General features: G+C 43.5%; 1 protein-coding gene across 4 annotated transcripts in view; it reads right to left on the reverse strand.

Moving 5' to 3' along the window:
- LOC126390314 (CREB3 regulatory factor-like) overlaps positions 1–8,022 on the reverse strand; it is a 52,753-nt gene extending 44,731 nt beyond the window's left edge. Inside the window, exons 1-2 of one of the 4 annotated variants that reach the window (XM_050044559.1) lie at positions 7,343–8,022; positions 6,617–6,780 (exon numbers count right to left, since the gene is read on the reverse strand). The gene's annotated coding sequence lies outside the window, so the exon portion shown is untranslated. The other 3 variants (XM_050044558.1, XM_050044560.1, XM_050044561.1) reach the window with 3 other exon arrangements.
- Between the last annotated feature and the right edge of the window lie 1,863 nt (positions 8,023–9,885).

The raw sequence follows: 9,885 nt of genomic DNA on the forward strand, positions 1-9,885 counted from the left end.
TAGGATCGAGTCATTGTTGGTTTTGGTCTTTTCATGGAATTTCTTGTGGAAGAAAAACACAGAATATCGCCAGCCTTCAACCAAGCTAACTTGCCCTCTAAAAAGCTGCTTCTTTGACTCCACCCAATACGGTTAAACTCCACCAATGAGATCCTTCCTGCCTGCGGAGCCGCCAGCCGTCAGTTAATGTTTGTGTAACCAAAACTCCAATTCTCCATTAGAGAGGAGGCCACAGTGCAAACTCCTGAGCAGACCGAGCTCCTTTCAGACGGGGACATGATGAAACAGTGAGCAACACTAGCACGCACACGCACACACACACAACCACACACACACACACACACACAACCACACACACAACCACACACACACACCAAGAACAATGCAGACCTACTGTTCAGTACCTGTAGAAAACCAGAAGAAAGCAGCTCAAACTGACCCGGGTTCAGTGATTTGAGAACAATGCCATAATGCGTTCTCTGTGGATTGACCCCAGGCACACAAGAATGAGGAAATGAGGATTGGCTGGGCGGTTATGACACTGCCTTTGGCATGCCACATGGAAAACTGGTATTTGGCACACAGAGCAAGCCAGCTGACACTTGTCAGACACATACAGCGTTTTGAAGACGATAACAAACTGGTGGAACGAATGTAATAATCCTGGCGAGCTGCGAGTTTACATTTGCATCTTTATCATGAAGTTTCAGCAGTAGTGCAAAGAGCAGGAGTATTTGAGATACAAAACACTGGGGGTTTACACAAGGATTAAGACTATGTACATCTTATGTCAGTAGTTTGCTTGTATCAACAGTGCGACTCGTTCAGGTGCTGATCATGACTGCTATACTCACACTATACCAGCTTACAATTATATTCTATGCTATGCTGCTATTCTTTCACCTTATATTTTAATTCATATCCCATACTATATTGAGTTAATATGCAATACTGTTTTATCACATTAACTACTATATTTCTGTGTTAATACAAACACTCAGTATCATTACTTTATCATTTTTCAAGTATATGTTAAAGTATATAGTCATATATTACTCTCTCTGCAGCTACTAATCCCATCATTATGTCACTTCACTTGTATTGCACTAGTTCTCATGAGCTCTATACAATATTCAGAGAGTATCTATAGCTCTTTTACACACGATCCCACGACAGGGCCGCAACGAAACCCTCCATTAGGCCAGCTTTGCTTTTTTTTATACAGAACAAGAGGAACAGCCTCCAGTATGACATATAGCAATGATTCCCAGCTGGTGGGTCGCGGTCCAAAAGTGGGTAGAGTGAGTGACTAACAGACTTGACAGAGACAGCAGACTAGCTTGACAACATGGCCAAACACAAGTATGATGCTGAATATAATAAACTGGACATTGAACTAATGACCGAGGAGAAATCTGGAAAACATGGCTGTACAAGCTGGGAACCACTGACATATAACAAACACGTTGGGCAGATCTTTGTAAACTGTAACAGTGCAATAACAATCTCTTACTGTCCCTGTTATATGGTGGTAAGTGTTGTCCTCTACTCAGAGGGTTAGGAGCTCCCTGACCTCATTGTTTCCCAAATTTTTATCCACTTTTCTTCCTCGAGTTAGCTGCTAACTGCTTCTAGCTGCTTTCAAAATCTTGCGGAGGTGGGTTGCACACATACCACCCATCCCGTCCTGCTAGCTGTCGCTTTTACAAAGACGTCAATTCGGAGCTGTTACTACCTCCACTGTCGGCTAAAAGGCACGACACGAAATTAAGGCAGCGTCAAAGGGGCTTTGGATTCAAAGGTTGTCTGCACACGGCTCTCAACATGGAGGTAGCTGAGCCAGAGGCTAGCAGCTAACGGTGCTAACGGCATGAACACTGCCAACAATGACAGGAGAGAGGTAAACTGGAGGGTGGGCACTAGGCCTCCACGACAATGCCATCCCAATATGAGCAGTAACCACCATATCAGCACCGTGCTGACCAGTGGTGATTAGCTAGCTAGTGCGATACACACCCAGGACTCACATGCACTAACATGCACACAAGGCCGGACCATTTACAACAACAAAAACACAGAAGCTGACATCATTCTCTGCTCGGGACGCCATTACATCACTATAACTTTACAAAGCAAATACTTGTTTGCTGCTATATTAATGCTCTGAATGTCACGTACGGAAACTGTTGGTAAAATGCTTGCCTTGTAATTTTGAGTTTAATTCCCAGTGTTTGCTTACAACTTCTGGGTAGAAAACCTCCATGTCACGTACAGGAAGTGAAACAGCGCTGAGCAAACACTGATAAAATAATCACTATCAGTTTAAGTGTATGCTATATTTAGAATAATTTCACCACGTTACCATGCTGTCAGGTCGCGATTTCCGACATGAAACTGAAGCCGTTATCTCAAAGTCACCAGACTCCAGTGACACAAACAGTAATTTTACTTGGCAGAACACAGGAGCTGCAGGTCTACCACTGGCTTGACCACTTCATGTGTAAGGTAAAGTGGAGAAAATATACCGTACACTGATTTTTTTCGGTGGCTAAGATATGTTCTGTGTGGCCCTCATCCTCCGCAGCACATTGCTTAGCTTCCTTGCCTGTAACTTTGGTTTATCTAAGAGTCTGGCAAAGCAACACCATGCATTAAATAGAAATGTAGAACAGATCAAACCACTCTAACTACATATCTTTAAATGTCACAGTCACGGCTGAAAACGTCAACAGAAATAAATCAAGTTTGCCAGTTTCTCATATCTCCAAAATTCTAATCGTTTGCCAGTTGTCTACCAGAAGTGATTATTGCTGTTAGCTCGACATCACAGTGATTCAGTCTATACTTTTTATTTCTATTCTTGTCTTTGTTTTATATACTTTTTACTTCTCACTCTATATCCATACTTATGTGCTGCTGCGGCACCTGAATTTCCCCACTGGGGATCAATAAAGCCTCATCTTACCTTATCTTATGTTATCTCATCTTATCAGCCATCATTCTGTCAGAGAGGGAGCCACATTTGTCCAACTAGCCTATTTCATGCGTCCCTTAGTGTAAAGAAGAACGTTACATACATGCAAACTCATTTATCTGAGTGATGCACCCTCCGCCCTCTCCTCTAATCTCCTTTACAGTGCTCCTCCAGGCATTTGCTGTTTTTACAAGGTAAATTTACACGGCGAAACCAATGCACACAAACAGATTCTTATTTATATTTGTTCATACTCGGGCTGATATAGGAGCCAGGCGTGCCTTCGTGCAATAACAGTCCTGCAATCATTTACTGTGTGTTGGTTCGACATAGGCTTGGTCCAAAGGTCTCCGTGCTCATAAACACACACAGGCAGAGTTCACTGTAAGGCAACAGGGGAAACAAAAGGAAATTGCTTCATCTCACACTACTGTGGGTCAATAACCACCGATAACCACTGGCTTTACGTTCAGACAGCGATCCATTTAGCCTTTTGTAAACAAGACTACAACTGCAGCTTATGTAACACTCACGCCAAATACATACTGACAAAACAAACACGTATGCTTGCATCCGCAGCGTGGTGAGATTATGGTTCATGTGGGGCTGTGTGTGCACCACAGAAGTCACTTTTACTTATATAAAGCAATGCACATCTGAATGCCCTCTAAACCTCGCAACAACTTCTTCTCATTTTCAGCCACATTCAGACTTACAACTGACCCCTGTATTAGTGTATCATGAATGCACCAGAGCAATTACCCTGAACACTGTGTGGGCATGGAAAAATGCTAAATAAAAATGACCCCATATCCTTGCAACAGCTTATGTAACACAGGGCAGCGTATTCAAATGAATGTGTGTCATGCCATAAAACCAAAACACTGATATATTCTAGGGCTGCAACTGATGATTATCTTACTATAGAGGAATCTGGCGTTTATTTTCTCAACCGACCAATTAACTGTTTAATCATTAAGGCTGTCGCAATTCCCGATAGTCCAAGGTGACATCTTTAAATTGCTTGTTTGTCTAAAATCTAAATATATTCAGTTTATTATCACGCAAGACAAAGAAAGCACAATTGAGAAGCTGGAACGAGGACCTGCTTATTATTATTGCTAGAAAAATGACTCAGACGAATGATAAAAATAGTTGCAATTTCATTTTCTGTCAATAAACTAATTGATTAACTAATTGTTTCAGCTCTCTTATATTAATATAAAATGTGTTTGTGGCAAAAATATGACTCTGTTATGGTATTTTTTGTCATGCATTATTTCTATAAGGGGTCAGAGGTACACAAAAGTTATTATTCTTTATCATAAATACTCCGGTGAGGTTATTTTCTCAGGGCGTCCACAGGTATCAGACACTTAAATTTACAGCTTTTTAAGACCTTTTCAAGAATCAAATTTCAGACTGAGATTGCAGGTAAGTAGAAAAGTAAGTAGTATATATGTGCACCTGTGCAGAGGAAGATTTTATTTAGCAATATGGTTAGATTAATGTACATTTTGCAAAACATGTAAGTGCAAAAGTGTAAAAAGACAGCATGAGGTTCAGTGGCAGGTTTAAAGATTTGTAACATCAAATATTTGGACTTTCCCGCAGAAGAGCTTGACTCATTTGACGTAAAGAAATTATAAGATGCATACATTAAATAAGCAAAATATTTATGGCAATTAAAACCTTACAAATTCAAATTTAAGACTATTTAATGACTTCTAAGTCCTAATTTTTTATAAAATTTAATTCAGGACTTTTAAGGAGCTGTTTCTAATGAACTTTTGGTGCTTTAAGGGTGTTCCTATCCCACACGGTGTCAGCACTTAAACAAACTTGTTTTATAGAGTAACTTTTAAAATCAATGCAGCATAGAATAACTATAGTTGATTATAACGCACAATTCTCCTTCTCCAAACATGTGGCAAACACATCTGAGAGTAAAAGCAAGTCATGCTGACTGAGGACCATGAGGCAAATTTAGAGCATGAGCAGTCTGACCAGACAATGAACCTTTAACAGCTGGAGGCCTCTTTAGAAAAAAACAAAAAACCCTCCAGTATGATAGAGGACAGCACGGTAACGGATGGATGGAGGTTACGCACGGAGATACGAGAACGGGGGTTGTGAAAAAAGTAAATTAGGCAGGAGTCCATAAAGAGGCTGTGATGGCGGAGAGTGTGCCCGAAAACAGCGAGGAGGAGACGGGAGAGCAGGGGAGGAGAGACGGTCAGGCTGTCGGTCTGTCTGGGAGGCCAATTTGCCAAATTAAAGCTCCAAAAATCTGGGCGGCGGACAAAGCTCCGTCTCGCCTGGGAAATCTCCCCTTCTCCTCTAATTAAATACAATAAACTTCAATCACAGCAAAGAAAAAAAAAGAACAATCACCCCAAACGACCTGGATGCGCCCCCTGTCTCTCCTCTCCGTGTCCTTGGAGCTCCGTTTTCCCCGTAACGAAGGCAAAGCCAAAGTGGCCCCGTCTGCCGCCCCTCGCCTCGCCTCGCTCCCCTGTCCATCCGGTGCGCGTCCCGCTCTCCCCGAAAAAAAAACACCTAACAAACCTGCCGATGGAGCGATCAGTGCAACACAAGTGATGGGGCATGACGGTGCTGTGTGTCCGCACAGCTGGATGGAACAACAGCAGCACATACAGAGCCAGAGCAGGGAAGAGAAGGTGCCATGGTGGCAGCCAGCAGTGTGTCCCGCATGGCACGGCGAGCCGAGGAGCCGCACTTCCACATCCAGACCCTCCTTTTCTATTTCACCCTGCAAATTCACAATCCGTGCATTTTTATTTGGGGAAAAACAAAGCTTAAATTCCTACCAAAAGCAGCCACCACGCGTCGCGGAGTATCCAGCCGAGACAACAGGGATCCTTTCAGCGCAAGACAACAATAAAAATGGGGCGCAGCTGGCAGTGCCACCGGATGTCCAATATTAATTGTTAATACGGCCGATTTCTGAGCATGTGGATCGGCTTCAGTGCTTCACGGGCTCCAGCTACACGCAGGTAAAAGTCTGTTATCTGCCCACACAGCCTCGGACTTTCGTTAAATATTAAAGTTGACGCGAGGAATAAATCACTGAACAAGTTTGGCTGCTGTTTGTCCACCTGCAGGTGCTGCTGCCGATCGGTGGTGGTAAATGTTACAGGCCCAGGCAAGTTATCCTCGGTGGCAAAATGTGGCTTTATTGCCACAAAACTGCAAGTTTGCGAGGAAAATAACACGCGGGGAGCACATTTATCTCCCCGTGTGCGCGCAAAAATACAGCAAATGGGTGCAGAAATGTAATATAAGTATAAATGCATCGTTAAATTGGGTTGTGTGTGCGCAATTAAGCACCTTATTTAAAATATAAATATATTACAGATTAAATAATGCGTCCTGGCATCATATTTCCTTTTATCCTAACCATATGGTGCATTTAAAATACTCCCAAGTGTGCCATGCATGCTACTGTATGTAAATCCATGTGAAAGTAGCCATTTTTATCACACAAGACCGTTAAAAAGCCTCCAGATATTTTTCCTCTCCATGCTGTGAATATCTGTCAGTAACTTCTCAGCCGCTAAACTTAATGCAAACGCGCGTTTGTGTGTGTGTATAGGCGCAAAGCTGCGAGATGGGCTTTACCTTATCGCGTGTCCTCGGATGTCCCCTCGGAGTTAAGGCTCCTCCGGACCGGGGTAAAATGTCGGCCTCGGCCTCTCCAGATGATATGATTACGCACCATCCACAGACATGAGTGGAGCCCGCATGGACAGCAGCGACCGTTCAGCCAGAAAATCCCGTTTCACCTACGGCCACATGCAGGAAGTTAGTTTACAGTAGTACCGAGCTGGCCTGTATGGCGGATAAACGGGACAGAAAAGATGGTTGTAGGACTGTTCAACACCCCCCTCGCCTCCTTCACCACCTCCTCCTCCTCCTCCTGTCTCTCCCTCCCCTCCATTGGAGCAGAAGCCTACCGTTTTGGAGATGAGAGGGTGGGAGAATGAAAGCGCTCATCTCTCTCCCCCTGAAGCTAATTCCTTTATTAATAAAGTTTCACAGGCTCGTGGAGCAGACCCCCTCTGTGCCTGACATGGTGCCGTCCGCAGGGCAAAGCCACCACAAACACTTTCCCCACCGGCTCCGGGGCTTTCAGACACTTTTCATGGGGGGCATGAAGAAGACAGAGCCACAGAGTGAGATGGAGGGCGTGGATCCGCGCGGCTGGATGTGTTGCGCAGGCTTTGGGTGCTCTTTGTTGTTGTTGTTGTGTACCAGTGTTGTGGTTGTTGTTTCCGCAGTGGTTAGCTACATATTTTTGGCTCCAGCGGACCGTAAAGCTACAGAAAGCAGTTGTGAGTGACTGACCTGATCGAAAAGGGAAGTGTGTCAGCTGTAAAAACAGTTGCAGCTCTCATCGGCCGATTGGGGGGCACTTGAGTTCACGAATAATCCCGTAGACGGACTGTCAAACTCGAGAGCTTAGCGAGGCACACTTCTGGCTCGGGATTTCAAAATAAAGGTCGCGATGAGGAACACGGTGCAAAATATGAATTGTAGACCGATATTATTATTATAGACTATTACAATATGACTGATACCATTTTATATTAGCTGTTTGTTTGAAAAGACTGTTTTTATTAAGTATTATAGAGCCTACAGCTCTACAGATGCAATCAGGAAGTCATTAGTTTGCCCAGATACAAGGGGTCATCCATAGGATACATACATGATAATTACATGACACATATAGCAATTGTTTCTAATAAGGAACATTTTGAAGGGTTTGGGCCTCATGATATATAGACCCAATATATAAGTGGCCTGCCGAGGAGCAGTAAGGCGCCACGGCCATATCGCGTTTACGCACGTAGAATCTACATCCAGAACCCTTCCGGGGGAAATTAAAGGAATGCATACATTCATTTGTTTGCACGGACAAATAACCTTCTGAAACTGGAGAAGGAAATGACCACTTTTGGTCAGGAGGATGGCTCTGTTTCTCATTGTGCCATCAGAAATGATGTTTTACAGGCCTTAAAACGTGGAGTTCGGGGGGACAGACGAGAGAGAGTTTCGAAGAGTGGCTGAATCTCTCCTCAGATTGCTGCAGAAATCTGAACTGATATCTTGGTTTGCTAAATAAAAGTCCTTTTGGTCCGAAACAAGCCTGTATCAGTGGAGTCTTTTTCTTCACCATCATCTCACCATTTTTTCGTCATTGCAATAAGAAAGGCCTGACACACACAAGGTGTACCTAATAAAGTGGCCGGTGAGTGTAGCAGCAATGTATCCATAGATCACAAAATCAAACAATTCAGTAATATACAATAAAAGTTAATAAAATGATTACACAAAATCATACTTATAAATATTAGGTATAAAATCGTCGTCGTCAATTTGGGTGTCACCATTAAATCAGCTTGAAAAGCTGTGTTCTCAAACAAGTGGAAAGGGAGTCAATCTTGCCAGTGTCGAGGGGGAGAGAAGATGGGTACACTGTGGTCATAAAGGGATGGACACGGTNTTATTTGACTTCCTGTTGCCTTTCTATCATCTTGAACCAGTCTGGCCATTCTCCTCTGACCTCTGGCATCAACAAGAGGGGGGGGCTGAGGACAGAAAGATGGCCCCCAAAGATGAGCTGCTAAGTGAAAACCTCAGGCAGCAGAAACCCGAGAATGCAGGAGAGGAGGATGAACCACCATGCAAGGACAAGCTCCTGCACGGCATGTACCACCGACGATTTAAGATCCTACCAGTGGCAGGAAAAGGCCGGACTGAAAGACACAGGCACAGGAACAGACACTTAGTATGAGATCAATAGAAGCACGGGTCGACCACAGCAGACAGGACCCCAGGTGCAGGCTGTGCAGAGATGCTCCTGAGACACTTCAGCACATAACAGCAGGGTATAAGATGCAGGCAGGAAGAGTGTACATGGAACGCCATAACCAAATGGCTGGCATAGTGTACAGGAGCATCTGCACTGAGGGCTGGAGGTCGCAAGGTCACAATGGAAGACACCTCCTAAGGTGGTGGAGAATGACCGAGCTTAGATTCGGTGGGACTTCCAGATCCAGACTGACAAACTGGTGTTGATGGCTAACCAGTCGGACATTGTGTTGATGGAAAAGCAGCAGAAGAAGGCAGTGCTTCGACCAAAAATAACCCTTCTGTTTTTGTTCCTTTAGGGGTCAATCTGATACCGTGATACAGAGAAACTGCGATATTTTCTGAGATGGTTATCGTGCCGTGAAAATCTTTTACCGTTGCAACCCTATTCCCAACCGCTTTCCTTAAGAGACACCTTTTCTCTCATTGAGTGAACTGACGACATGTCACTAAACTGCATGTTTTATTTTTAGTTTTATTTTACAAATTCAGTGTTTTCATCTCACAGATATTTGACCATTGCTTTTTGAGTTCTTTTGTTTCATTTGCACACTTTTCTAATGCAAGCCGAGACCATTTCGCAGAGACTGAAGGCTCAAACACAGCTTGTGTTCAGCTCTGCACTGTGCCCCCTTATCCTGTGAGATATTAGGCTATATCTTTAATAATAATTCAAACTTAAAACACAACAATTTCATTTAGTTTTCTTTATAGAAATGAATGAAATGCTGAGATACAGGCCTACCGCCTTTTTAAAAACATTTTCTAAGACCCCTTTAAATCAAGAAGGCCTCACGACCACGCCATGAAGCTTTGGTGACCTCTAATATGTAGATATGAATGTAGCTGAACTATCGGCAAGCTCCTGCAAAATGTAGTTAAACCACTTGTTTTATGCATTATATATGCACGTCGGCCTTCTTGGCCAGTAAAGCTGATTCTGACGATCTATAACGGATTCAGTCTGTTATTATAAATGTTAATTTAAAGGTCTGTAACAGTGAGGTCTTCACTAA

This window comes from Epinephelus moara, chromosome 5, assembly GCF_006386435.1.
Source record: "Epinephelus moara isolate mb chromosome 5, YSFRI_EMoa_1.0, whole genome shotgun sequence".
In the NCBI taxonomy this organism is placed as follows: Eukaryota; Metazoa; Chordata; class Actinopteri; order Perciformes; family Serranidae; genus Epinephelus; species Epinephelus moara.